Consider the following 23171-nt stretch of genomic DNA (forward strand, 5'->3'; position numbering starts at 1 on the left):
GAACAGCAGGTGTCTGTTTCTGTTTGTTCTTTATGCTTATCGGAGTTCCCCTCAGCCATCCTCCCAACCTCTGCTTGTAGTTACATTTTCTTAACCCTTGATGCTCCAGCTCCCCACACCACCACAAGGGGAAGAGCAGGCACGCAGGCACACAACCCTCACAACGAGGGTGCCTGGGGCTGCCACTCTCCGCCCGCGGGCGGGACCCTGGGCGGGGCTCGGAGCCCACCGGCACTCCGGAGACCCTGGCGGCCCGCCCCGGGGGCTTTGAGGGTGACTGCCAAAGCCCGGGCACTGCCTCCTTAGCGGAGCCCAGCCCCGGGCTCCACCACACACCGGTGGAGAAGCTGCCACCGCAACACAGCCTCAGTGCGTCCGTCCCAGTCCGTGTCCCAGCCTGTGCGTCCCCCCCACCCTCAACCTCCACCCCCTGTCCGTCTGGCTCTGCGACATGCCTGTTGGGCTGTGGCTCTCGCTCAGGAGCTCTCTCCCCGCGTGCCAGCCCCCTCTTTCTCTGTCTCTGTCCATGTCTCTCTGTACGTCTAGATACATACATGCACATATACGTGTATATTTCCATCTCGCTCCCTCCTCCTCCTCCTCCTCCCCCCCCCCCGTTCTGTCTGTCGGTCCCTGTCCTGCGGGGACTCTAGTCCCTCTGCCCGCACAAGAACGCAGGATATGGCGAGGCCAAGAAGGAACACCAACGGAGCCATGGATAGGGGTCTCATAGCACCATTTCTCACGGGCGGCTGGCTCGGAGACACAGCAAGCCGGAGCCGCACGATCCCCAACCTGCCGGCCGCTTCTCTGCCAACCAACCGACCCACCAACCGACCGACACGCCAAGCCGGCCAACTGCAATCCGCGCCCCTCTGCAATTTGCAGTCCACCATCCGCGCTTCCTAGCTTGGCCACCGCAGCTGTACCGGTGGCCTATGGCCAACTGGCAACAGCTGACGGCCAAGCGGTCACAGCTGATGACCGTGCACCACCCGAGGCAGCACCCCTCCACGCGAGGCCCAGAGCCTGGAAACGGCTCTCTGGGACTCTGTCGCCACAGTCCCCGCCTGTCTCTCTCCGCCTCTCTCTTGCTCCGTCTCTGGCCTTCTCTCATCCTCTCTCTCACCTCCCTGGGTCAGGAGAGGTGACGTGTAGCCAGTGAAGGGACCGGAGATCGGGCGGGACGCTGGTCGCTGAGGAGGGGCGAGGGCCCGGACAGAAGGCTGTGTGACGAAGGGTGACGGCAGACTGGAGCCGCTGCACCCTGGTGGCACGGGTGGCTCCCCGTGGCTTTGGGCCAGTCGGTGGGGCCGGCCAGTGCCAGGGCCAGGGCCGCGCGTGCCTAGGGCCGGAGGGGCCTGAGAGGACCCTGCGACCCCCTCGCTTGCCACGAGCGGGGGACCGCAGAGCAGCCAGGCGGGTCTGGGGTGGTGGGGCTGGGGGTGGGGGTGAGCGGGGTTGGGGGGGGCGGGGTGTAAGCCGTACGGGGCCCGGGGAGTCCCAGGATGCCAGGGCGCCGAGACTTCTGTCACCGTCAGGGAAGTGACAGAGGCCCGTGGAGCCACGGGTGGCGCGGAGGGGCCTCGCTGCGGGCCAAGAGTAGCCCGCCGCCCACGCCGGCGGCGTCCGGGGGAGGCGGGGAGCAGGCGGGAGGCGCGGCGCCGGCGGAGCCGGCCCGCGAGGAGATGCTCGCCACCCGAGCGGCCCAGCAGCACGGCGCACGCTCACGAGGCAGGCCGGGAGCAGGCTCTTGGGGCGCCGGCAGCCGGGTCCCAGCGTCTACGGCCATACCACCCTGAACGCGCCCGATCTCGTCTGATCTCGGAAGCTAAGCAGGGTCGGGCCTGGTTAGTACTTGGATGGGAGACCGCCTGGGAATACCGGGTGCTGTAGGCTTTTGCTCGCCTCTCCTTTTGCGCCGCCGCCCCGGCGTGGCTCCCTCCGAACCCCTGGCGCCCCTTGCCCCTCTTCTGCCGCCCAGCCAGCCGAAGGTACCCCTGGCCAGCGGCGGGTCAGCCGCCCGGCACTACAAGCTCGCAGCCCGGGCCGCACGCCAGGCCCGTCGGCCCCGGCTCCCCCCCACACCCTCTTCTCAGTCCTCTTCGCTCCCGCAGGCCGACAGCCCGCAGCCCTTCGCCGAGCCGCGGTCGCCGCCGTCGCCGCCGCTGCCATCGCCGCGCTCCCTCCCGCTCCCCGCCCCCGCCGCCCCCAAAGCCCAAGCCCAGGGCTGCCTGCCGGCGCAGGCCTCCACCAGGCTTTCTCCATCCCAGGACGTGCCGGTCCTTTGCACCTCGGCCCGAGCCCAGGGGACGACCATCCCTGTGCCTGCACCTGGGCCCCGAGACACAGGATAGGCGTGTCCTCCGGCAAACGGGATGCCCACCCGCCCCGCCCCACCGGGGGCCTCTGTCTCTGCTGGCAGGCACCTCGCCCCACACCCCCGCGCGCGCGCGCGCGCGCGCGCGCCCCCTCCCGTCTCCCACAAGAGCCAGGAGCCCTCGGTTCCCGCCGGCCGCAGTGGCCCCGACACACAGGGGAAAAAGAGCCGGGACAAACCAGGGGACGGAGAGAGCAGCACCCCAACACCCCGCACGCCCTCGGGCTCCAGGAGAGACCACCATGTCGGAGCCTGCCGACGAGACGAACGGTTCCTGAAGTGGGGAGTGAGGATTGAGAAGAAAATAGACAAGAGACAAAGATGGGATCGGGAGGGCGAGCAGTTCTGACTAGACTGCTGCGCCTGCTTGATTTTTCAGCATTCTTTTATACAGACAGAAACAGGAAGGTTACATAAAGCGGCTGAGGCAGCAAGTACAGATTAGTTATGTTTTTCCAAAGTTTGGCCCTGACTGTCTTTAGACCTTTTGAGATTGTCCCATTCCCAGAACAGCAGGTGTCTGTTTCTGTTTGTTCTTTATGCTTATCGGAGTTCCCCTCAGCCATCCTCCCAACCTCTGCTTGTAGTTACATTTTCTTAACGCTTGATGCTCCAGCTCCCCGCAATTCCCCCTTTTTTATTTTTTGAGATCGTGCCTGGCTTAGGTGGTCAGTACAGACATTCTCACTTACCCGTCATTGGATATCCTTCATCAAAGCGATCGACTCCTGTCTTAGGTTGTAAGACATCCACTGATCATTACCCGTCATTGGCTACCGATCTCCTTCGGGGTTAGACAGGGGCAGTGGCTTTTGGTTTATTAGCCATGTGGAGCCTTATTTTGTGAATTTCTCCATAAATATCTGTGACTATCCCCATCACAGCTTCTGTGATGCAGGGGAGGAAACATAGTATCAGGAGGATCACAACAGGCGGAATTACAAGGGGAGGGGGGCATAATTTGAAGCATTGAAGAGTATGATGGCAATACATTGTGAAAACTAGAGACAAGTTTGTTGAGAGTATCAGCTATATCGGTGTTTAAAGGAGAGGTCTCTTGCAGTGTCAAGACCTCTTTATGAAACTGGATAAGATCAAGAGTAACATTTTTTTCTTACACGGTCTGTGAGACTCGTACCTCATAGCAGAAAAATGTTTATTCCAATCACCCTTTGTCTGTTAACAGCCGAAGCATAAAGTCCCATGATGTCTTACCTTCTCAGGGTCAAGTCACCCATATTGTAACAGTTCTGTTGAGATAAGTGGAGAGAACTGATCTTCATTGCCCTCATGATTTCTCTCACAATCAGGTGAGAGAGGAAAGCCAGAGACAGCAATGGCTTTTGCCAGGCAGGGGGAAGGGGAGGAAAGGCTCCTTTTTGGATCTTCTAAGGCAGCTCATTGGGGGTCCCCACTCGGTTCCGCCCGGCTTAGGTTGTATCTCCCGTGAGATATCTTACCCGTCTTTGGCTGCAAACCATCTTTGGGGGACCAGACAGAGAGACATAAGGTGTAAACACAAGAATGGAACAGTAGGGGGCGTGGATGGGTATCTACAGATGTCTTCTCTTCTGTGGGCTGTCGCTCATGGTATGGTTTAACACCGACCAGGAATTCACAAAGGTTTTTCTTCCGGACCTGGAGAAATACAAGCAAAGCCTCTTCCCCGTGTTATCTCGCGGGGAGAAGTAGGATCAGCTTCCCCACGTAATATTTTAAACAAAGGTTGTAATTCACCGGTTGTCAACCGCAACTGAGGTCTAATCCAGTTAATGCCTCCCAGTAGCTTTTGGAAATCATTTAACGTTTTTAAACAATCTCGCCGGATTTGTATTTTTTTGAGGCACAATGGCCTGAGGCATTAAACAATATCCCAGATAAGAGTAAGGAGGCACTTGCTGAATTTTTTCTGGGGCTATAACTAGCCCATAATTGTGGAGCTTTTCTTGTAAATGAGCAAAAGCAGCAAGCAACTTTGGTTCACAAGAGTGGGCAAGAAGTATGTCATCCGTGTAGTGGATGATGTAAATATCTGGAAATGTCCTTCGGGTAGGTTTTATTGCAGCTGATACAAGTTTTTGACATAATGTAGGGCTACTAGCCATTCCCTGAGGTAGCACTAGCCAATGATAGCTCTTAAAAGGTTCTTGTAAATTAACGGAAGGAACACTGAAAGCAAATCCAGGGCAGTCATCAGGATTTAAAGGTATAGTATAAAAACAATCTTTGAAGTCCAAAACAATTTTACATGTGTGTTTTGGTGTGGCTGCAGGACAGGGCAAGCCTGTCTGTAAGGCTCCCCTTCATTTCATGGTTTTATTAACTTTTTCTAAATCTTGTCATAATCTCTATCTACCAGATTTTTTTTTTATTTTTTTTTTTTTAATAACAAAAATGGGAGAATTCCCGGGAGAATTGGAGGGGGCAATGTGTCCCTTTTTAAGTTGCTCCTGTACTAGCAGCTTGGCGGCTTGAATCTTTTTCGGTTGATAGGGGCCTCGGGCAGTGGATCTAGCCCTGCAACTACACTTGGAGGAGAGCTTCATTGTAACCCAGGCTTCTATTCTGATTGAGATTCTAATAAAGGCCCAGTCTGTTGAGCCTGGACTAATTGCATTTGAACAGAGAGGGAAGTGAGTGCAGCTTGTAATCTTTGCACCTCTGCTTCCCAGGGGGATCCAGTTTGGGTTGATCATTCTCAGAGTATCTGATTCCCTCGTGTCTAGGATCGATCACATCCCTAACCAAATTCCATAAGGAAAAAGTATCTACTGGTACTTCAGAGGGTCCACGAGCATCATAATATCCCTGTAAACGCTCTCTCACCTTTTCCCAAGTTTCTAAGTTTAAAGTCCCTTCTTCGGGGAACCAGGGACATATTTGTACTACAAATTCTAAAAATCGAAGCAACTGTGCTTCACTGGTTTTAACTCCTCTAGCTTTTAGCATGCTCCTTAACATGTGAGTAAACAGCCTTTTACTGTTACCCTGTCCCATTTTATTTTACTCCCGACTATGGTATCTCACCGCTTTCACTAACCTTATTCGACGCGTCTCGTTTGCAAGCGGAGTCCTTCACTGATTCCCCAGTAGTCAGGTCCCTGTTCGGGCGCCACTTGTCGGAGCCTGCCGACGAGACGAACGGTTCCTGAAGTGGGGAGTGAGGATTGAGAGAAAAAATTGGACAAGAGACAAAGATGGGATCGGGAGGGCGAGCAGTTCTGACTGGACTGCTGCGCCTGCTTGATTTTTCAGCATTCTTTTATACAGACAGAAACAAGAAGGTTACATAAAGCGGCTGAGGCAGCAAGTACAGATTAGTTATGTTTCTCCAAAGTTTGGCCCTGACTGTCTTTAGACCTTTTGAGATTGTCCCATTCCCAGAACAGCAGGTGTCTGTTTCTGTTTGTTCTTTATGCTTATCGGAGTTCCCCTCAGCCATCCTCCCAACCTCTGCTTGTAGTTACATTTTCTTAACCCTTGATGCTCCAGCTCCCCACACCACCACAAGGGGAAGAGCAGGCACGCAGGCACACAACCCTCACAACGAGGGTGCCTGGGGCTGCCACTCTCCGCCCGCGGGCGGGACCCTGGGCGGGGCTCGGAGCCCACCGGCACTCCGGAGACCCTGGCGGCCCGCCCCGGGGGCTTTGAGGGTGACTGCCAAAGCCCGGGCACTGCCTCCTTAGCGGAGCCCAGCCCCGGGCTCCACCACACACCGGTGGAGAAGCTGCCACCGCAACACAGCCTCAGTGCGTCCGTCCCAGTCCGTGTCCCAGCCTGTGCGTCCCCCCCACCCTCAACCTCCACCCCCTGTCCGTCTGGCTCTGCGACATGCCTGTTGGGCTGTGGCTCTCGCTCAGGAGCTCTCTCCCCGCGTGCCAGCCCCCTCTTTCTCTGTCTCTGTCCATGTCTCTCTGTACGTCTAGATACATACATGCACATATACGTGTATATTTCCATCTCGCTCCCTCCTCCTCCTCCTCCTCCCCCCCCCCCGTTCTGTCTGTCGGTCCCTGTCCTGCGGGGACTCTAGTCCCTCTGCCCGCACAAGAACGCAGGATATGGCGAGGCCAAGAAGGAACACCAACGGAGCCATGGATAGGGGTCTCATAGCACCATTTCTCACGGGCGGCTGGCTCGGAGACACAGCAAGCCGGAGCCGCACGATCCCCAACCTGCCGGCCGCTTCTCTGCCAACCAACCGACCCACCAACCGACCGACACGCCAAGCCGGCCAACTGCAATCCGCGCCCCTCTGCAATTTGCAGTCCACCATCCGCGCTTCCTAGCTTGGCCACCGCAGCTGTACCGGTGGCCTATGGCCAACTGGCAACAGCTGACGGCCAAGCGGTCACAGCTGATGACCGTGCACCACCCGAGGCAGCACCCCTCCACGCGAGGCCCAGAGCCTGGAAACGGCTCTCTGGGACTCTGTCGCCACAGTCCCCGCCTGTCTCTCTCCGCCTCTCTCTTGCTCCGTCTCTGGCCTTCTCTCATCCTCTCTCTCACCTCCCTGGGTCAGGAGAGGTGACGTGTAGCCAGTGAAGGGACCGGAGATCGGGCGGGACGCTGGTCGCTGAGGAGGGGCGAGGGCCCGGACGGAAGGCTGTGTGACGAAGGGTGACGGCAGACTGGAGCCGCTGCACCCTGGTGGCACGGGTGGCTCCCCGTGGCTTTGGGCCAGTCGGTGGGGCCGGCCAGTGCCAGGGCCAGGGCCGCGCGTGCCTAGGGCCGGAGGGGCCTGAGAGGACCCTGCGACCCCCTCGCTTGCCACGAGCGGGGGACCGCAGAGCAGCCAGGCGGGTCTGGGGTGGTGGGGCTGGGGGTGGGGGTGAGCGGGGTTGGGGGGGGCGGGGTGTAAGCCATACGGGGCCCGGGGAGTCCCAGGATGCCAGGGCGCCGAGACTTCTGTCACCGTCAGGGAAGTGACAGAGGCCCGTGGAGCCACGGGTGGCGCGGAGGGGCCTCGCTGCGGGCCAAGAGTAGCCCGCCGCCCACGCCGGCGGCGTCCGGGGGAGGCGGGGAGCAGGCGGGAGGCGCGGCGCCGGCGGAGCCGGCCGGCGAGGAGATGCTCGCCACCCGAGCGGCCCAGCAGCACGGCGCACGCTCACGAGGCAGGCCGGGAGCAGGCTCTTGGGGCGCCGGCAGCCGGGTCCCAGCGTCTACGGCCATACCACCCTGAACGCGCCTGATCTCGTCTGATCTCGGAAGCTAAGCAGGGTCGGGCCTGGTTAGTACTTGGATGGGAGACCGCCTGGGAATACCGGGTGCTGTAGGCTTTTGCTCGCCTCTCCTTTTGCGCCGCCGCCCCGGCGTGGCTCCCTCCGAACCCCTGGCGCCCCTTGCCCCTCTTCTGCCGCCCAGCCAGCCGAAGGTACCCCTGGCCAGCGGCGGGTCAGCCGCCCGGCACTACAAGCTCGCAGCCCGGGCCGCACGCCAGGCCCGTCGGCCCCGGCTCCCCCCCACACCCTCTTCTCAGTCCTCTTCGCTCCCGCAGGCCGACAGCCCGCAGCCCTTCGCCGAGCCGCGGTCGCCGCCGTCGCCGCCGCTGCCATCGCCGCGCTCCCTCCCGCTCCCCGCCCCCGCCGCCCCCAAAGCCCAAGCCCAGGGCTGCCTGCCGGCGCAGGCCTCCACCAGGCTTTCTCCATCCCAGGACGTGCCGGTCCTTTGCACCTCGGCCCGAGCCCAGGGGACGACCATCCCTGTGCCTGCACCTGGGCCCCGAGACACAGGATAGGCGTGTCCTCCGGCAAACGGGATGCCCACCCGCCCCGCCCCACCGGGGGCCTCTGTCTCTGCTGGCAGGCACCTCGCCCCACACCCCCGCGCGCGCGCGCGCGCCCCCTCCCGTCTCCCACAAGAGCCAGGAGCCCTCGGTTCCCGCCGGCCGCAGTGGCCCCGACACACAGGGGAAAAAGAGCCGGGACAAACCAGGGGACGGAGAGAGCAGCACCCCAACACCCCGCACGCCCTCGGGCTCCAGGAGAGACCACCATGTCGGAGCCTGCCGACGAGACGAACGGTTCCTGAAGTGGGGAGTGAGGATTGAGAAGAAAATAGACAAGAGACAAAGATGGGATCGGGAGGGCGAGCAGTTCTGACTAGACTGCTGCGCCTGCTTGATTTTTCAGCATTCTTTTATACAGACAGAAACAGGAAGGTTACATAAAGCGGCTGAGGCAGCAAGTACAGATTAGTTATGTTTTTCCAAAGTTTGGCCCTGACTGTCTTTAGACCTTTTGAGATTGTCCCATTCCCAGAACAGCAGGTGTCTGTTTCTGTTTGTTCTTTATGCTTATCGGAGTTCCCCTCAGCCATCCTCCCAACCTCTGCTTGTAGTTACATTTTCTTAACGCTTGATGCTCCAGCTCCCCGCAATTCCCCCTTTTTTATTTTTTGAGATCGTGCCTGGCTTAGGTGGTCAGTACAGACATTCTCACTTACCCGTCATTGGATATCCTTCATCAAAGCGATCGACTCCTGTCTTAGGTTGTAAGACATCCACTGATCATTACCCGTCATTGGCTACCGATCTCCTTCGGGGTTAGACAGGGGCAGTGGCTTTTGGTTTATTAGCCATGTGGAGCCTTATTTTGTGAATTTCTCCATAAATATCTGTGACTATCCCCATCACAGCTTCTGTGATGCAGGGGAGGAAACATAGTATCAGGAGGATCACAACAGGCGGAATTACAAGGGGAGGGGGGCATAATTTGAAGCATTGAAGAGTATGATGGCAATACATTGTGAAAACTAGAGACAAGTTTGTTGAGAGTATCAGCTATATCGGTGTTTAAAGGAGAGGTCTCTTGCAGTGTCAAGACCTCTTTATGAAACTGGATAAGATCAAGAGTAACATTTTTTTCTTACACGGTCTGTGAGACTCGTACCTCATAGCAGAAAAATGTTTATTCCAATCACCCTTTGTCTGTTAACAGCCGAAGCATAAAGTCCCATGATGTCTTACCTTCTCAGGGTCAAGTCACCCATATTGTAACAGTTCTGTTGAGATAAGTGGAGAGAACTGATCTTCATTGCCCTCATGACTTCTCTCACAATCAGGTGAGAGAGGAAAGCCAGAGACAGCAATGGCTTTTGCCAGGCAGGGGGAAGGGGAGGAAAGGCTCCTTTTTGGATCTTCTAAGGCAGCTCATTGGGGGTCCCCACTCGGTTCCGCCCGGCTTAGGTTGTATCTCCCGTGAGATATCTTACCCGTCTTTGGCTGCAAACCATCTTTGGGGGACCAGACAGAGAGACATAAGGTGTAAACACAAGAATGGAACAGTAGGGGGCGTGGATGGGTATCTACAGATGTCTTCTCTTCTGTGGGCTGTCGCTCATGGTATGGTTTAACACCGACCAGGAATTCACAAAGGTTTTTCTTCCGGACCTGGAGAAATACAAGCAAAGCCTCTTCCCCGTGTTATCTCGCGGGGAGAAGTAGGATCAGCTTCCCCACGTAATATTTTAAACAAAGGTTGTAATTCACCGGTTGTCAACCGCAACTGAGGTCTAATCCAGTTAATGCCTCCCAGTAGCTTTTGGAAATCATTTAACGTTTTTAAACAATCTCGCCGGATTTGTATTTTTTTGAGGCACAATGGCCTGAGGCATTAAACAATATCCCAGATAAGAGTAAGGAGGCACTTGCTGAATTTTTTCTGGGGCTATAACTAGCCCATAATTGTGGAGCTTTTCTTGTAAATGAGCAAAAGCAGCAAGCAACTTTGGTTCACAAGAGTGGGCAAGAAGTATGTCATCCGTGTAGTGGATGATGTAAATATCTGGAAATGTCCTTCGGGTAGGTTTTATTGCAGCTGATACAAGTTTTTGACATAATGTAGGGCTACTAGCCATTCCCTGAGGTAGCACTAGCCAATGATAGCTCTTAAAAGGTTCTTGTAAATTAACGGAAGGAACACTGAAAGCAAATCCAGGGCAGTCATCGGGATTTAAAGGTATAGTATAAAAACAATCTTTTAAGTCCAAAACAATTTTACATGTGTGTTTTGGTGTGGCTGCAGGACAGGGCAAGCCTGTCTGTAAGGCTCCCCTTCATTTCATGGTTTTATTAACTTTTTCTAAATCTTGTCATAATCTCTATCTACCAGATTTTTTTTTTTTTTTTTTTTTTTTTAATAACAAAAATGGGAGAATTCCCGGGAGAATTGGAGGGGGCAATGTGTCCCTTTTTAAGTTGCTCCTGTACTAGCAGCTTGGCGGCTTGAATCTTTTTCGGTTGATAGGGGCCTCGGGCAGTGGATCTAGCCCTGCAACTACACTTGGAGGAGAGCTTCATTGTAACCCAGGCTTCTATTCTGATTGAGATTCTAATAAAGGCCCAGTCTGTTGAGCCTGGACTAATTGCATTTGAACAGAGAGGGAAGTGAGTGCAGCTTGTAATCTTTGCACCTCTGCTTCCCAGGGGGATCCAGTTTGGGTTGATCATTCTCAGAGTATCTGATTCCCTCGTGTCTAGGATCGATCACATCCCTAACCAAATTCCATAAGGAAAAAGTATCTACTGGTACTTCAGAGGGTCCACGAGCATCATAATATCCCTGTAAACGCTCTCTCACCTTTTCCCAAGTTTCTAAGTTTAAAGTCCCTTCTTCGGGGAACCAGGGACATATTTGTACTACAAATTCTAAAAATCGAAGCAACTGTGCTTCACTGGTTTTAACTCCTCTAGCTTTTAGCATGCTCCTTAACATGTGAGTAAACAGCCTTTTACTGTTACCCTGTCCCATTTTATTTTACTCCCGACTATGGTATCTCACCGCTTTCACTAACCTTATTCGACGCGTCTCGTTTGCAAGCGGAGTCCTTCACTGATTCCCCAGTAGTCAGGTCCCTGTTCGGGCGCCACTTGTCGGAGCCTGCCGACGAGACGAACGGTTCCTGAAGTGGGGAGTGAGGATTGAGAGAAAAAATTGGACAAGAGACAAAGATGGGATCGGGAGGGCGAGCAGTTCTGACTGGACTGCTGCGCCTGCTTGATTTTTCAGCATTCTTTTATACAGACAGAAACAAGAAGGTTACATAAAGCGGCTGAGGCAGCAAGTACAGATTAGTTATGTTTCTCCAAAGTTTGGCCCTGACTGTCTTTAGACCTTTTGAGATTGTCCCATTCCCAGAACAGCAGGTGTCTGTTTCTGTTTGTTCTTTATGCTTATCGGAGTTCCCCTCAGCCATCCTCCCAACCTCTGCTTGTAGTTACATTTTCTTAACCCTTGATGCTCCAGCTCCCCACACCACCACAAGGGGAAGAGCAGGCACGCAGGCACACAACCCTCACAACGAGGGTGCCTGGGGCTGCCACTCTCCGCCCGCGGGCGGGACCCTGGGCGGGGCTCGGAGCCCACCGGCACTCCGGAGACCCTGGCGGCCCGCCCCGGGGGCTTTGAGGGTGACTGCCAAAGCCCGGGCACTGCCTCCTTAGCGGAGCCCAGCCCCGGGCTCCACCACACACCGGTGGAGAAGCTGCCACCGCAACACAGCCTCAGTGCGTCCGTCCCAGTCCGTGTCCCAGCCTGTGCGTCCCCCCCACCCTCAACCTCCACCCCCTGTCCGTCTGGCTCTGCGACATGCCTGTTGGGCTGTGGCTCTCGCTCAGGAGCTCTCTCCCCGCGTGCCAGCCCCCTCTTTCTCTGTCTCTGTCCATGTCTCTCTGTACGTCTAGATACATACATGCACATATACGTGTATATTTCCATCTCGCTCCCTCCTCCTCCTCCTCCTCCCCCCCCCCCCCCGTTCTGTCTGTCGGTCCCTGTCCTGCGGGGACTCTAGTCCCTCTGCCCGCACAAGAACGCAGGATATGGCGAGGCCAAGAAGGAACACCAACGGAGCCATGGATAGGGGTCTCATAGCACCATTTCTCACGGGCGGCTGGCTCGGAGACACAGCAAGCCGGAGCCGCACGATCCCCAACCTGCCGGCCGCTTCTCTGCCAACCAACCGACCCACCAACCGACCGACACGCCAAGCCGGCCAACTGCAATCCGCGCCCCTCTGCAATTTGCAGTCCACCATCCGCGCTTCCTAGCTTGGCCACCGCAGCTGTACCGGTGGCCTATGGCCAACTGGCAACAGCTGACGGCCAAGCGGTCACAGCTGATGACCGTGCACCACCCGAGGCAGCACCCCTCCACGCGAGGCCCAGAGCCTGGAAACGGCTCTCTGGGACTCTGTCGCCACAGTCCCCGCCTGTCTCTCTCCGCCTCTCTCTTGCTCCGTCTCTGGCCTTCTCTCATCCTCTCTCTCACCTCCCTGGGTCAGGAGAGGTGACGTGTAGCCAGTGAAGGGACCGGAGATCGGGCGGGACGCTGGTCGCTGAGGAGGGGCGAGGGCCCGGACGGAAGGCTGTGTGACGAAGGGTGACGGCAGACTGGAGCCGCTGCACCCTGGTGGCACGGGTGGCTCCCCGTGGCTTTGGGCCAGTCGGTGGGGCCGGCCAGTGCCAGGGCCAGGGCCGCGCGTGCCTAGGGCCGGAGGGGCCTGAGAGGACCCTGCGACCCCCTCGCTTGCCACGAGCGGGGGACCGCAGAGCAGCCAGGCGGGTCTGGGGTGGTGGGGCTGGGGGTGGGGGTGAGCGGGGTTGGGGGGGGCGGGGTGTAAGCCGTACGGGGCCCGGGGAGTCCCAGGATGCCAGGGCGCCGAGACTTCTGTCACCGTCAGGGAAGTGACAGAGGCCCGTGGAGCCACGGGTGGCGCGGAGGGGCCTCGCTGCGGGCCAAGAGTAGCCCGCCGCCCACGCCGGCGGCGTCCGGGGGAGGCGGGGAGCAGGCGGGAGGCGCGGCGCCGGCGGAGCCGGCCCGCGAGGAGATGCTCGCCACCCGAGCGGCCCAGCAGCACGGCGCACGCTCACGAGGCAGGCCGGGAGCAGGCTCTTGGGGCGCCGGCAGCCGGGTCCCAGCGTCTACGGCCATACCACCCTGAACGCGCCCGATCTCGTCTGATCTCGGAAGCTAAGCAGGGTCGGGCCTGGTTAGTACTTGGATGGGAGACCGCCTGGGAATACCGGGTGCTGTAGGCTTTTGCTCGCCTCTCCTTTTGCGCCGCCGCCCCGGCGTGGCTCCCTCCGAACCCCTGGCGCCCCTTGCCCCTCTTCTGCCGCCCAGCCAGCCGAAGGTACCCCTGGCCAGCGGCGGGTCAGCCGCCCGGCACTACAAGCTCGCAGCCCGGGCCGCACGCCAGGCCCGTCGGCCCCGGCTCCCCCCCACACCCTCTTCTCAGTCCTCTTCGCTCCCGCAGGCCGACAGCCCGCAGCCCTTCGCCGAGCCGCGGTCGCCGCCGTCGCCGCCGCTGCCATCGCCGCGCTCCCTCCCGCTCCCCGCCCCCGCCGCCCCCAAAGCCCAAGCCCAGGGCTGCCTGCCGGCGCAGGCCTCCACCAGGCTTTCTCCATCCCAGGACGTGCCGGTCCTTTGCACCTCGGCCCGAGCCCAGGGGACGACCATCCCTGTGCCTGCACCTGGGCCCCGAGACACAGGATAGGCGTGTCCTCCGGCAAACGGGATGCCCACCCGCCCCGCCCCACCGGGGGCCTCTGTCTCTGCTGGCAGGCACCTCGCCCCACACCCCCGCGCGCGCGCGCGCGCGCGCGCCCTCCCGTCTCCCACAAGAGCCAGGAGCCCTCGGTTCCCGCCGGCCGCAGTGGCCCCGACACACAGGGGAAAAAGAGCCGGGACAAACCAGGGGACGGAGAGAGCAGCACCCCAACACCCCGCACGCCCTCGGGCTCCAGGAGAGACCACCATGTCGGAGCCTGCCGACGAGACGAACGGTTCCTGAAGTGGGGAGTGAGGATTGAGAAGAAAATAGACAAGAGACAAAGATGGGATCGGGAGGGCGAGCAGTTCTGACTAGACTGCTGCGCCTGCTTGATTTTTCAGCATTCTTTTCTACAGACAGAAACAGGAAGGTTACATAAAGCGGCTGAGGCAGCAAGTACAGATTAGTTATGTTTTTCCAAAGTTTGGCCCTGACTGTCTTTAGACCTTTTGAGATTGTCCCATTCCCAGAACAGCAGGTGTCTGTTTCTGTTTGTTCTTTATGCTTATCGGAGTTCCCCTCAGCCATCCTCCCAACCTCTGCTTGTAGTTACATTTTCTTAACGCTTGATGCTCCAGCTCCCCGCAATTCCCCCTTTTTTATTTTTTGAGATCGTGCCTGGCTTAGGTGGTCAGTACTGACATTCTCACTTACCCGTCATTGGATATCCTTCATCAAAGCGATCGACTCCTGTCTTAGGTTGTAAGACATCCACTGATCATTACCCGTCATTGGCTACCGATCTCCTTCGGGGTTAGACAGGGGCAGTGGCTTTTGGTTTATTAGCCATGTGGAGCCTTATTTTGTGAATTTCTCCATAAATATCTGTGACTATCCCCATCACAGCTTCTGTGATGCAGGGGAGGAAACATAGTATCAGGAGGATCACAACAGGCGGAATTACAAGGGGAGGGGGGCATAATTTGAAGCATTGAAGAGTATGATGGCAATACATTGTGAAAACTAGAGACAAGTTTGTTGAGAGTATCAGCTATATCGGTGTTTAAAGGAGAGGTCTCTTGCAGTGTCAAGACCTCTTTATGAAACTGGATAAGATCAAGAGTAACATTTTTTTCTTACACGGTCTGTGAGACTCGTACCTCATAGCAGAAAAATGTTTATTCCAATCACCCTTTGTCTGTTAACAGCCGAAGCATAAAGTCCCATGATGTCTTACCTTCTCAGGGTCAAGTCACCCATATTGTAACAGTTCTGTTGAGATAAGTGGAGAGAACTGATCTTCATTGCCCTCATGACTTCTCTCACAATCAGGTGAGAGAGGAAAGCCAGAGACAGCAATGGCTTTTGCCAGGCAGGGGGAAGGGGAGGAAAGGCTCCTTTTTGGATCTTCTAAGGCAGCTCATTGGGGGTCCCCACTCGGTTCCGCCCGGCTTAGGTTGTATCTCCCGTGAGATATCTTACCCGTCTTTGGCTGCAAACCATCTTTGGGGGACCAGACAGAGAGACATAAGGTGTAAACACAAGAATGGAACAGTAGGGGGCGTGGATGGGTATCTACAGATGTCTTCTCTTCTGTGGGCTGTCGCTCATGGTATGGTTTAACACCGACCAGGAATTCACAAAGGTTTTTCTTCCGGACCTGGAGAAATACAAGCAAAGCCTCTTCCCCGTGTTATCTCGCGGGGAGAAGTAGGATCAGCTTCCCCACGTAATATTTTAAACAAAGGTTGTAATTCACCGGTTGTCAACCGCAACTGAGGTCTAATCCAGTTAATGCCTCCCAGTAGCTTTTGGAAATCATTTAACGTTTTTAAACAATCTCGCCGGATTTGTATTTTTTTGAGGCACAATGGCCTGAGGCATTAAACAATATCCCAGATAAGAGTAAGGAGGCACTTGCTGAATTTTTTCTGGGGCTATAACTAGCCCATAATTGTGGAGCTTTTCTTGTAAATGAGCAAAAGCAGCAAGCAACTTTGGTTCACAAGAGTGGGCAAGAAGTATGTCATCCGTGTAGTGGATGATGTAAATATCTGGAAATGTCCTTCGGGTAGGTTTTATTGCAGCTGATACAAGTTTTTGACATAATGTAGGGCTACTAGCCATTCCCTGAGGTAGCACTAGCCAATGATAGCTCTTAAAAGGTTCTTGTAAATTAACGGAAGGAACACTGAAAGCAAATCCAGGGCAGTCATCAGGATTTAAAGGTATAGTATAAAAACAATCTTTGAAGTCCAAAACAATTTTACATGTGTGTTTTGGTGTGGCTGCAGGACAGGGCAAGCCTGTCTGTAAGGCTCCCCTTCATTTCATGGTTTTATTAACTTTTTCTAAATCTTGTCATAATCTCTATCTACCAGATTTTTTTTTTATTTTATTTTTTTTAATAACAAAAATGGGAGAATTCCCGGGAGAATTGGAGGGGGCAATGTGTCCCTTTTTAAGTTGCTCCTGTACTAGCAGCTTGGCGGCTTGAATCTTTTTCGGTTGATAGGGGCCTCGGGCAGTGGATCTAGCCCTGCAACTACACTTGGAGGAGAGCTTCATTGTAACCCAGGCTTCTATTCTGATTGAGATTCTAATAAAGGCCCAGTCTGTTGAGCCTGGACTAATTGCATTTGAACAGAGAGGGAAGTGAGTGCAGCTTGTAATCTTTGCACCTCTGCTTCCCAGGGGGATCCAGTTTGGGTTGATCATTCTCAGAGTATCTGATTCCCTCGTGTCTAGGATCGATCACATCCCTAACCAAATTCCATAAGGAAAAAGTATCTACTGGTACTTCAGAGGGTCCACGAGCATCATAATATCCCTGTAAACGCTCTCTCACCTTTTCCCAAGTTTCTAAGTTTAAAGTCCCTTCTTCGGGGAACCAGGGACATATTTGTACTACAAATTCTAAAAATCGAAGCAACTGTGCTTCACTGGTTTTAACTCCTCTAGCTTTTAGCATGCTCCTTAACATGTGAGTAAACAGCCTTTTACTGTTACCCTGTCCCATTTTATTTTACTCCCGACTATGGTATCTCACCGCTTTCACTAACCTTATTCGACGCCTCTCGTTTGCAAGCGGAGTCCTTCACTGATTCCCCAGTAGTCAGGTCCCTGTTCGGGCGCCACTTGTCGGAGCCTGCCGACGAGACGAACGGTTCCTGAAGTGGGGAGTGAGGATTGAGAGAAAAAATTGGACAAGAGACAAAGATGGGATCGGGAGGGCGAGCAGTTCTGACTGGACTGCTGCGCCTGCTTGATTTTTCAGCATTCTTTTATACAGACAGAAACAAGAAGGTTACATAAAGCGGCTGAGGCAGCAAGTACAGATTAGTTATGTTTCTCCAAAGTTTGGCCCTGACTGTCTTTAGACCTTTTGAGATTGTCCCATTCCCAGAACAGCAGGTGTCTGTTTCTGTTTGTTCTTTATGCTTATCGGAGTTCCCCTCAGCCATCCTCCCAACCTCTGCTTGTAGTTACATTTTCTTAACCCTTGATGCTCCAGCTCCCCACACCACCACAAGGGGAAGAGCAGGCACGCAGGCACACAACCCTCACAACGAGGGTGCCTGGGGCTGCCACTCTCCGCCCGCGGGCGGGACCCTGGGCGGGGCTCGGAGCCCACCGGCACTCCGGAGACCCTGGCGGCCCGCCCCGGGGGCTTTGAGGGTGACTGCCAAAGCCCGGGCACTGCCTCCTTAGCGGAGCCCAGCCCCGGGCTCGACCACACACCGGTGGAGAAGCTGCCACCGCAACACAGCCTCAGTGCGTCCGTCCCAGTCCGTGTCCCAGCCTGTGCGTCCCCCCCACCCTCAACCTCCACCCCCTGTCCGTCTGGCTCTGCGACATGCCTGTTGGGCTGTGGCTCTCGCTCAGGAGCTCTCTCCCCGCGTGCCAGCCCCCTCTTTCTCTGTCTCTGTCCATGTCTCTCTGTACGTCTAGATACATACATGCACATATACGTGTATATTTCCATCTCGCTCCCTCCTCCTCCTCCTCCTCCTCCCCCCCCCCCCGTTCTGTCTGTCGGTCCCTGTCCTGCGGGGACTCTAGTCCCTCTGCCCGCACAAGAACGCAGGATATGGCGAGGCCAAGAAGGAACACCAACGGAGCCATGGATAGGGGTCTCATAGCACCATTTCTCACGGGCGGCTGGCTCGGAGACACAGCAAGCCGGAGCCGCACGATCCCCAACCTGCCGGCCGCTTCTCTGCCAACCAACCGACCCACCAACCGACCGACACGCCAAGCCGGCCAACTGCAATCCGCGCCCCTCTGCAATTTGCAGTCCACCATCCGCGCTTCCTAGCTTGGCCACCGCAGCTGTACCGGTGGCCTATGGCCAACTGGCAACAGCTGACGGCCAAGCGGTCACAGCTGATGACCGTGCACCACCCGAGGCAGCACCCCTCCACGCGAGGCCCAGAGCCTGGAAACGGCTCTCTGGGACTCTGTCGCCACAGTCCCCGCCTGTCTCTCTCCGCCTCTCTCTTGCTCCGTCTCTGGCCTTCTCTCATCCTCTCTCTCACCTCCCTGGGTCAGGAGAGGTGACGTGTAGCCAGTGAAGGGACCGGAGATCGGGCGGGACGCTGGTCGCTGAGGAGGGGCGAGGGCCCGGACGGAAGGCTGTGTGACGAAGGGTGACGGCAGACTGGAGCCGCTGCACCCTGGTGGCACGGGTGGCTCCCCGTGGCTTTGGGCCAGTCGGTGGGGCCGGCCAGTGCCAGGGCCAGGGCCGCGCGTGCCTAGGGCCGGAGGGGCCTGAGAGGACCCTGCGACCCCCTCGCTTGCCACGAGCGGGGGACCGCAGAGCAGCCAGGCGGGTCTGGGGTGGTGGGGCTGGGGGTGGGGGTGAGCGGGGTTGGGGGGGCGGGGTGTAAGCCGTACGGGGCCCGGGGAGTCCCAGGATGCCAGGGCGCCGAGACTTCTGTCACCGTCAGGGAAGTGACAGAGGCCCGTGGAGCCACGGGTGGCGCGGAGGGGCCTCGCTGCGGGCCAAGAGTAGCCCGCCGCCCACGCCGGCGGCGTCCGGGGGAGGCGGGGAGCAGGCGGGAGGCGCGGCGCCGGCGGAGCCGGCCCGCGAGGAGATGCTCGCCACCCGAGCGGCCCAGCAGCACGGCGCACGCTCACGAGGCAGGCCGGGAGCAGGCTCTTGGGGCGCCGGCAGCCGGGTCCCAGCGTCTACGGCCATACCACCCTGAACGCGCCCGATCTCGTCTGATCTCGGAAGCTAAGCAGGGTCGGGCCTGGTTAGTACTTGGATGGGAGACCGCCTGGGAATACCGGGTGCTGTAGGCTTTTGCTCGCCTCTCCTTTTGCGCCGCCGCCCCGGCGTGGCTCCCTCCGAACCCCTGGCGCCCCTTGCCCCTCTTCTGCCGCCCAGCCAGCCGAAGGTACCCCTGGCCAGCGGCGGGTCAGCCGCCCGGCACTACAAGCTCGCAGCCCGGGCCGCACGCCAGGCCCGTCGGCCCCGGCTCCCCCCCACACCCTCTTCTCAGTCCTCTTCGCTCCCGCAGGCCGACAGCCCGCAGCCCTTCGCCGAGCCGCGGTCGCCGCCGTCGCCGCCGCTGCCATCGCCGCGCTCCCTCCCGCTCCCCGCCCCCGCCGCCCCCAAAGCCCAAGCCCAGGGCTGCCTGCCGGCGCAGGCCTCCACCAGGCTTTCTCCATCCCAGGACGTGCCGGTCCTTTGCACCTCGGCCCGAGCCCAGGGGACGACCATCCCTGTGCCTGCACCTGGGCCCCGAGACACAGGATAGGCGTGTCCTCCGGCAAACGGGATGCCCACCCGCCCCGCCCCACCGGGGGCCTCTGTCTCTGCTGGCAGGCACCTCGCCCCACACCCCCGCGCGCGCGCGCGCGCCCCCTCCCGTCTCCCACAAGAGCCAGGAGCCCTCGGTTCCCGCCGGCCGCAGTGGCCCCGACACACAGGGGAAAAAGAGCCGGGACAAACCAGGGGACGGAGAGAGCAGCACCCCAACACCCCGCACGCCCTCGGGCTCCAGGAGAGACCACCATGTCGGAGCCTGCCGACGAGACGAACGGTTCCTGAAGTGGGGAGTGAGGATTGAGAAGAAAATAGACAAGAGACAAAGATGGGATCGGGAGGGCGAGCAGTTCTGACTAGACTGCTGCGCCTGCTTGATTTTTCAGCATTCTTTTATACAGACAGAAACAGGAAGGTTACATAAAGCGGCTGAGGCAGCAAGTACAGATTAGTTATGTTTTTCCAAAGTTTGGCCCTGACTGTCTTTAGACCTTTTGAGATTGTCCCATTCCCAGAACAGCAGGTGTCTGTTTCTGTTTGTTCTTTATGCTTATCGGAGTTCCCCTCAGCCATCCTCCCAACCTCTGCTTGTAGTTACATTTTCTTAACGCTTGATGCTCCAGCTCCCCGCAATTCCCCCTTTTTTATTTTTTGAGATCGTGCCTGGCTTAGGTGGTCAGTACAGACATTCTCACTTACCCGTCATTGGATATCCTTCATCAAAGCGATCGACTCCTGTCTTAGGTTGTAAGACATCCACTGATCATTACCCGTCATTGGCTACCGATCTCCTTCGGGGTTAGACAGGGGCAGTGGCTTTTGGTTTATTAGCCATGTGGAGCCTTATTTTGTGAATTTCTCCATAAATATCTGTGACTATCCCCATCACAGCTTCTGTGATGCAGGGGAGGAAACATAGTATCAGGAGGATCACAACAGGCGGAATTACAAGGGGAGGGGGGCATAATTTGAAGCATTGAAGAGTATGATGGCAATACATTGTGAAAACTAGAGACAAGTTTGTTGAGAGTATCAGCTATATCGGTGTTTAAAGGAGAGGTCTCTTGCAGTGTCAAGACCTCTTTATGAAACTGGATAAGATCAAGAGTAACATTTTTTTCTTACACGGTCTGTGAGACTCGTACCTCATAGCAGAAAAATGTTTATTCCAATCACCCTTTGTCTGTTAACAGCCGAAGCATAAAGTCCCATGATGTCTTACCTTCTCAGGGTCAAGTCACCCATATTGTAACAGTTCTGTTGAGATAAGTGGAGAGAACTGATCTTCATTGCCCTCATGACTTCTCTCACAATCAGGTGAGAGAGGAAAGCCAGAGACAGCAATGGCTTTTGCCAGGCAGGGGGAAGGGGAGGAAAGGCTCCTTTTTGGATCTTCTAAGGCAGCTCATTGGGGGTCCCCACTCGGTTCCGCCCGGCTTAGGTTGTATCTCCCGTGAGATATCTTACCCGTCTTTGGCTGCAAACCATCTTTGGGGGACCAGACAGAGAGACATAAGGTGTAAACACAAGAATGGAACAGTAGGGGGCGTGGATGGGTATCTACAGATGTCTTCTCTTCTGTGGGCTGTCGCTCATGGTATGGTTTAACACCGACCAGGAATTCACAAAGGTTTTTCTTCCGGACCTGGAGAAATACAAGCAAAGCCTCTTCCCCGTGTTATCTCGCGGGGAGAAGTAGGATCAGCTTCCCCACGTAATATTTTAAACAAAGGTTGTAATTCACCGGTTGTCAACCGCAACTGAGGTCTAATCCAGTTAATGCCTCCCAGTAGCTTTTGGAAATCATTTAACGTTTTTAAACAATCTCGCCGGATTTGTATTTTTTTGAGGCACAATGGCCTGAGGCATTAAACAATATCCCAGATAAGAGTAAGGAGGCACTTGCTGAATTTTTTCTGGGGCTATAACTAGCCCATAATTGTGGAGCTTTTCTTGTAAATGAGCAAAAGCAGCAAGCAACTTTGGTTCACAAGAGTGGGCAAGAAGTATGTCATCCGTGTAGTGGATGATGTAAATATCTGGAAATGTCCTTCGGGTAGGTTTTATTGCAGCTGATACAAGTTTTTGACATAATGTAGGGCTACTAGCCATTCCCTGAGGTAGCACTAGCCAATGATAGCTCTTAAAAGGTTCTTGTAAATTAACGGAAGGAACACTGAAAGCAAATCCAGGGCAGTCATCAGGATTTAAAGGTATAGTATAAAAACAATCTTTGAAGTCCAAAACAATTTTACATGTGTGTTTTGGTGTGGCTGCAGGACAGGGCAAGCCTGTCTGTAAGGCTCCCCTTCATTTCATGGTTTTATTAACTTTTTCTAACTCTTGTCATAATCTCTATCTACCAGATTTTTTTTTTATTTTTTTTTTTTTAATAACAAAAATGGGAGAATTCCCGGGAGAATTGGAGGGGGCAATGTGTCCCTTTTTAAGTTGCTCCTGTACTAGCAGCTTGGCGGCTTGAATCTTTTTCGGTTGATAGGGGCCTCGGGCAGTGGATCTAGCCCTGCAACTACACTTGGAGGAGAGCTTCATTGTAACCCAGGCTTCTATTCTGATTGAGATTCTAATAAAGGCCCAGTCTGTTGAGCCTGGACTAATTGCATTTGAACAGAGAGGGAAGTGAGTGCAGCTTGTAATCTTTGCACCTCTGCTTCCCAGGGGGATCCAGTTTGGGTTGATCATTCTCAGAGTATCTGATTCCCTCGTGTCTAGGATCGATCACATCCCTAACCAAATTCCATAAGGAAAAAGTATCTACTGGTACTTCAGAGGGTCCACGAGCATCATAATATCCCTGTAAACGCTCTCTCACCTTTTCCCAAGTTTCTAAGTTTAAAGTCCCTTCTTCGGGGAACCAGGGACATATTTGTACTACAAATTCTAAAAATCGAAGCAACTGTGCTTCACTGGTTTTAACTCCTCTAGCTTTTAGCATGCTCCTTAACATGTGAGTAAACAGCCTTTTACTGTTACCCTGTCCCATTTTATTTTACTCCCGACTATGGTATCTCACCGCTTTCACTAACCTTATTCGACGCGTCTCGTTTGCAAGCGGAGTCCTTCACTGATTCCCCAGTAGTCAGGTCCCTGTTCGGGCGCCACTTGTCGGAGCCTGCCGACGAGACGAACGGTTCCTGAAGTGGGGAGTGAGGATTGAGAGAAAAAATTGGACAAGAGACAAAGATGGGATCGGGAGGGCGAGCAGTTCTGACTGGACTGCTGCGCCTGCTTGATTTTTCAGCATTCTTTTATACAGACAGAAACAAGAAGGTTACATAAAGCGGCTGAGGCAGCAAGTACAGATTAGTTATGTTTCTCCAAAGTTTGGCCCTGACTGTCTTTAGACCTTTTGAGATTGTCCCATTCCCAGAACAGCAGGTGTCTGTTTCTGTTTGTTCTTTATGCTTATCGGAGTTCCCCTCAGCCATCCTCCCAACCTCTGCTTGTAGTTACATTTTCTTAACCCTTGATGCTCCAGCTCCCCACACCACCACAAGGGGA

At 55.8% G+C, this 23171-nt stretch overlaps 4 non-coding genes across 4 annotated transcripts; all 4 read left to right on the top strand.

Annotated features, from left to right (window-relative positions):
* Positions 1 to 1780: 1780 nt before the first annotated feature.
* On the top strand, positions 1781 to 1899 carry LOC148757409 (5S ribosomal RNA). Its single transcript, XR_016022317.1, has one exon. It is a non-coding gene; the product is annotated as a 5S ribosomal RNA (ribosomal RNA).
* Positions 1900 to 7543: 5644 nt separating this feature from the next.
* Positions 7544 to 7662, top strand: LOC148757410 (5S ribosomal RNA). Its single transcript, XR_016022292.1, has one exon. It is a non-coding gene; the product is annotated as a 5S ribosomal RNA (ribosomal RNA).
* A 5640-nt stretch (positions 7663 to 13302) lies between these two features.
* On the top strand, positions 13303 to 13421 carry LOC148757411 (5S ribosomal RNA). Its single transcript, XR_016022318.1, has one exon. It is a non-coding gene; the product is annotated as a 5S ribosomal RNA (ribosomal RNA).
* A 5643-nt stretch (positions 13422 to 19064) lies between these two features.
* On the top strand, positions 19065 to 19183 carry LOC148757412 (5S ribosomal RNA). Its single transcript, XR_016022319.1, has one exon. It is a non-coding gene; the product is annotated as a 5S ribosomal RNA (ribosomal RNA).
* Positions 19184 to 23171: the final 3988 nt, after the last annotated feature.

The sequence above is a fragment of the Rhinolophus sinicus genome, chromosome 8, assembly GCF_057876585.1.
Source record: "Rhinolophus sinicus isolate RSI-liver-muscle chromosome 8, RSI-T2T, whole genome shotgun sequence".
NCBI lineage: Eukaryota > Metazoa > Chordata > Mammalia > Chiroptera > Rhinolophidae > Rhinolophus > Rhinolophus sinicus.